The sequence below is a fragment of the Pararge aegeria genome, chromosome 10 (assembly GCF_905163445.1).
Source record: "Pararge aegeria chromosome 10, ilParAegt1.1, whole genome shotgun sequence".
Taxonomy (NCBI): Eukaryota; Metazoa; Arthropoda; class Insecta; order Lepidoptera; family Nymphalidae; genus Pararge; species Pararge aegeria.
In genome coordinates this window covers 10,362,072-10,368,747 of record NC_053189.1, presented here as the reverse complement: position 1 = coordinate 10,368,747, position 6,676 = coordinate 10,362,072, and positions in this window count along the sequence as shown.

Here is a 6,676-nt window from a genome sequence, read left to right as displayed (position 1 = left end):
ATAGAGCATTATTTTCTGTGTGAATGGATGTCCCCTACAATGTATGATACAAAAGACTTGGCAATTAACAACTCCAATAGTTTCTGAATGGATTTTTAAGTCCTTAGAATATGCGTATTAATATGTTATGCATACTTCAACCTTCAGTAGAACATAATGTGATCGTAGATAGTTATCTACATGAAATTAACACTACAATGGAACGGGGTTGTTTGTTTGTTTTTAAGTATGTTTGTTACCATTTTCGTCAAAACAAAGATTTGATAGATTGTGATTGAAATGAGATTGAAAAGAGATTGTATAGATTGAGATATTATGATGTTGTTTTTGTATTAGGTACATACCAAGCCGGTTCTGGGGCATGTTTTACGCTGCAGAAGTAGGTTTTTTTTGTTGTTGCTTATTTTTCAATACAAACAAATACCTAAAACTGTTGTGATACAAGAATTACTGTTGTGCTGTCGATACATGCCACAATGTTAAAAGTAATTTTATTTTATTTTGGTTTTTGTTGGTAGATTCTTATTTTAAGCAACCAAAAATTAACTCGATGGGTTGTATTTATATTTATAACAGTGAGAGTTAAAGAGAAGTGGCTGTGTTTTCCTATTTAGTTAAAAATAGTTATACACCAACATATTTGTGCTTTTGCTTAAATATAGGAAGGTAGGTACCCATCTTGCAAAATGTTCCCCCAAAATACGTAAGCATAATATATGTAAAAATAAAAATTGTCGGCTGGGACAGTTCATATTGAATTAAAACTATATTTATAAGTGTTCAAAAGCCCGTTGTAACAAAAAGGTAGGTAGGTAGTTATGCTATTTTTTAATAATTCAGTTATTTGAAGACCCTAAGCGATAACATTTTAAGCAATTTTTAACTATTGACTATGCCTCTTATTCGAAAACGATTTTCAATGAATTTTTAAACCCTGATTAGGGATGAAAAAACGGTTCTCTAGTTATCTGTATGCCATTTTTCAGCTTAAGCTTTGCGTTAGTAGATCAGTCAGTTAGTCAGTCACCTTTTCCTTTTATCCTTGCTATAGGTACTGTATTGCAGAAATAATTTTATTTCGCAGGTGAAAGTGAAAGCATGGCGGACGTCAATAACTCTCCGTCTAACGAAAAGAAGCTCGAAGACAAACATAACACAGGTAAGAGGCATAACAAACAATATTTTGTAGCTACTTAAGTTAAAATGCGAATACAGAAAATAAAACCGGTCACACAAAATTAGGTGACTGAAAGAAAATGCCTCATGGTGCTTTATTTTGTTTTCATGATCACATTTGTACCTACCTATTTATATTTTTGTGCAAGTAACAATCATAGCAAATTATCAGAAATGGCAATGTGGGAAGAATTAAATAAGGCAACAAAATGCAACAAGATTTGAAATCAAAGATTTTAAACTAAGATTTTCGTGGTTAGAAGTAAAATATTATCGTGGTATGTATCCGTTGAACTATATTTATGATAATTCAAATCCGATTCATAGTCTGTTTCAAACGTACGCTGAGCATATATATAAGCAACTTATTTAAAGGTTACTGATTGACTTTGTTGATTTGATATTTTATAATAGCTTTAGAACATTTTACGACAAATTATTTAGAGCAGCGGTCTCAAAAGTTTAAATTGCCCCTAGGATTGACAATCTACGTGAGGACACGGCCGGCACCTCAAAAACAAGACATAATTTATGTTATAAATTTAAAATAAATAAAAGTTGGAATTTTCATTAAACTACAACTTTTATTTATTTTAAGTCACGTCAGTCTGTTGGTAGAGACTCTACCACCAGTTCGAAAAGCATTGATTAAACTTATCAATTTGTCAGTGCTAAATTACCTTTTGAGCAAACTGGTATATATAAATACATATATCTTATAAAGTTCATTGAGATATCCTCAATACGACCATTTCACTATGGACGAGAATCGTGAGACTCGAGATTACTCGTAAATTAGTGTGAGACGGATGCCATGAAGACACTTTCATGCATTTTCTTTAAATGGACGAAATAGCAATCTACGCATGTAAAAACTCTTGTTTTTATATGCGTAGATTTTTCGTCCACACTTTAAATAAAAATAAAGGCTTTTTATATTTATCGAATCCAAAATGATTTGGCGGGCATGTAGATAGGTTTGAATAGGTTACGTATGTAGACGTAGGTATTAATTATTAAGAATTCCACCCCCAAGAAACTGAAACAGGAGAGAGAGTAGTGCTTACTATTAATTAATTCTATGTCGTTGATCAAAGGGTTCATTATACGAGCAACCTTGTTAAGGAAAACCTTAACAATTTATAATGAGTAGGGCAGAAAAATATTTTAATATCTCTTAAGAATTAGAAAGGTAGAGTTACGTAGGTATCAAAAAATGTTAAAAAGTTATTTTTGAAGTTTACTACTTATTTTTTTTATTACATATTTAAAAAATATCTGGTGTAAATTAAGTTACTTATTTATAATTACACTGGTCTGCCTTGAAATCCTCCTTTAAAATTTTTGACATAAATATGACGATTCAAATGTTCTGAATCTATCCCAGTTGGCCGATTTTTTCCATCACGTCTAGGTTTTTTTCTATGATTTTTTTTTTTTAAATTTGGGGATTATTTTCCGCGTCAATGTTACAAATAGTGTATATACAAACAGTGTATGTACAAAATAAGTTAGAAAAATTGAAAAGGAAAAAAACTACAAAATAACAAATTTTCTCACCATATAATGAGATAGCTGACCGATTCATTTTGTTCATTGTTCATTTTGTGACTATAATTTAGGATTTTTCAATATAAAACTTAGACTGTAATATTTATTCATTTCGTTTTAATAATTGATGTTTTAATAATATTATTTGTTCATTAAATAAATGTTATATTGGAAATCTACGTGTGGTACTTAATTGTATGTCAGATTCCGTGTTTAGAGCACAAAATATGAAGAATTCATGCATGAAAACAAGAAGGAGAAAAAAAATTTTTTTTTGCAGACCAGTGTTATTATCTCAACTAAAGTTAACAATGTACTTACCATTATTTTCCAGAGGGATAGAATTGCTGTACTAAATAATCAACCTGTCATTTTAGAGAGTGTAGAGACTGTGTAAGTGTATGTTTATAGAGATTAGAGAACAGACGGATTGTTAGACAGATGCAACCCAAATTTTTTTCGATTTAATGGGATTTGCTAAGAACATAGCGTACAAAAAGTAGGTCATGTTTTTTTAAAAGCCTGAATGCTACAAATACTATACGTATTAGTTATTATTTAAGTCACTTTCTTTTCGTCGATCCAATATGCAAATTTAAAATAAATAATTATTTGACTTTAGTATTAGTTAGGCGACGGAATACGGTCTTAGTTTTACTAAGGTTGGTGTGTTATGCGAAAGAGACCTGTTATAATTTTGGCTGATGATGATAACGGTTCCGAATTTTTAATGAGACTGGGTACATAAAAGTCAACTCTATATCAACGAGAAATAACATTTAGTTTTGTGGGCTCGAAAATGCTTCGTTGCTAAAGTGCCTCTACCTACAAGACTAACCAAACAAAGGCACTATAAACTCAAGCACTCTTCCGTACGTGACTAGATATAAGCTAGCTACACTTCCCCTAACTAATCATCGTGCATCGTATAAGTTTATATCGACTTCGACGGTAACTATTTACACAATTTTGACAGTTATTCTATGAATTGGTAGCAGAGGTTTCGTTTGACTTTTATTTCAAACTAGCGTACCCAGCCAGCCCGCTTCGCCGGGCTCATTAAATATTTAATTTAAGTCTCATAATATATTAAATCATTTATTTCTCTCCGTATTCATTCTCTTCTATTCTCTTCTCGAGCGGGTGACCCAACAATAGAATATAATAATAGTAAATAAAAGCTGTATTTGACAGTTCAAAAATAGGAGTGCTTCGATCGTCACCAAACTTTACAGGATTACTCGCCAGGTCAATCCGATTCAAACCGATTTCAATGAAACTATCAGGGAATCTATGCCCTGATAGTTTCATTGAAATCGGTCCAGCCGTTTCGGCCACATACCCACACACTTTCTCTTTTATATATATAGATAGAAGATCTTGAATGTGTGAAAATTCAATAATGATGTTTATCATGATCTGCTTTAGCTGAATATGTAGAGCTTACTGTATTCTGCAAGAGGTCATCAAATAAACCAATTGGCATTCATGGATGGACATAGGTTAATATTGAGATTTGCAAACTTCATGATTTTGTACTGCATGTAACCATGTTTTTGAACTGTAGTAACCAGCTATATATTGCAACTCCTTTCATGTAGTCTTCTTACGAGGGACGGAAAAATCAACTGGGAGTTTGCAAATGGAGACCCAAATGTTAATACGTTGCCACTTCGGCTCCGCAACTTATTGTTACCTACACTTCGGTAACTCTGACTAAGACAACGGATCTCCTAATTTCTTATTTGATCACAGATAATCAGAGCATAAAGCTCCACCTAAATAAAGCTCAAGTGTTATTTCCTTTGCGAACCCAAAGTTATTTACCATGTTTCAAAGTCATACGTCATCTCGGAACACGCATGGGCCGTGTCTTTGGGCTTGGGGAGCGCTGATCCATCGGTCACGTTAATAATATCATTATTAACAATATAATCCCGTCAACCATGTAGTAGGTTGGCTTCAATATCCGTCTCATGTTAAAGAGAAAAGACGTGTGTGTGTGTGTGGTAGAAAATTAATTAAAGTTATCAGTGGTTAGGTATAATGACCGATAACACTGAATTTTAAGTGATGTCTAACACCTGGATAACTGGTAAAATCCAAAGTAAAGTCATAAATTCGCTGTGACTTGGATAAAGGTAGCTCTAGCAGTGCAATTGAATGATAAGCGTTTTATCTTACTCACTTTCAGTATATGCGTACTGAAAGGTACATTTTAAAAGGTAATCAGAAAACCCGGGCACAGTTGCAGAAACATCTACCAGTAAGTAAATAGTTGTTTTACGTAATTTTTACGTTATACGTTATAGCCTTATCAAGTGAAGCCTTCATGTGAATGCCTAATGAGCTATGTACGACCACGTAAGACATTATTGTCGTTCTTTATATGGAGGTAGTTATTTTTGTGGAAACTATTGTGATCATCAATTATTCCAATGTGATCTCCATGACTCAAGTCTATCTTGGTATTAAAAAAGAAATATTTTGTATACCGGCAAATATTTTGTAAGAAATGCCACAGATACTTGAGCCACTTGGCTCCAGTGGCATCCAATGGCTCAGTGTTAGTGTAGCTCCTTGTTGTATAATTAGCTATGACGATATCCATCGAAGAACCAAAGCTACAAAACTCAACGCGTTGGTTTTTATGGTAGTTGGGCATACACCATCAAGTAAAAATATAAATATAATAAAGGTATTTGGATAAAAATAAATTCAAATAGGGATAAAATACCAATTCTAATAGTAGATTATTTATTATTTTCAATAGCCAAATTGCCAGATTATCGATTTTAAGCTAAATTGGTAAATCGGTTTTAAGTAAATCGATAATCATGCGTGAAATTTTTTTAAGGAATTTTTAATAGCTAAACATTTTGGTATTTATTTAGTGATATATTTAGTTATAAACATTGCTCGAAAGTGCATTTAATACCCTTTTGCAAATAAGTATGCAGCGGTGAAATCTTAACACGCATGTTAATGTCCATTGTCTATGTATATGAACTGCCGTTTTGATTTCGAGAAAACGAGTGGGAGGTGCGCTACCAATTAGCGTTATAGAGACAAATGCTCTCTCTCAATTAGAAAATTTAACGAGAGTCCTTAGAACGAAGACATATAGTTTAGCAATTAAACACTTTTATAGGTGTCGGCAGATAAAGACATATAGTAGGGTTTACAGAATCACCCTAGTTTATGAAAGGTTTCAATTATGACATCAGAAGAAGGATCTTGTAGTACCTTGTGAATAAACTGTGTTCATTCACTTAATATTCAACCGTTTATCTGTTGGAATATTTTCAAAATATACTTATATATAAAATATCTTATTCGCTGGAAACAGTTTTATTATGTACTAGATATGCTCTGCGGTTTCGCCCACGTAAATTTCGGGATGCAGCGTATTTCTTAGTACATAGTTTACACTTACCTCAATAAATCAGATACCAAACGTAAAATTATTTCATACAAACCTATGATGTTGAGTACAGATAGTATTTCAACATATTTAAACAAACGACATGAGGTGTGGGTGAGTAATATATCTCTTATTTAATACCTTCAATCACGTAAACATTGTCAATCGTAAATGCTCGTCCCGAGGGCCTACTCCCGTTTGGCCTTACTGAAAATACATGCAATTGACTGCATTAATATTTTTTTTTTTTTTTTTGTGTGGCTTAACAGCAGCACTACATATTGGTCGATAGCGCTGGGTAAGCAACGTTGGCCCAAGTCAGTTTACGGTGCCCGTCTTTGGAAATTTGAAAGATAATTTGGTATCCATCAGTCTCAGCTCGTATCACTAAAAAATAATAGTAATTGTTAAAGGAAGAAATCGCATTTTTAGTTGGTTTGTATGCTTAAAGTTAACCAAGAAAATTCCTAATTTTTTTTTTGTCCTAGCATCGTCCTCATAAATGTGGCAACTCATTACGGGGAT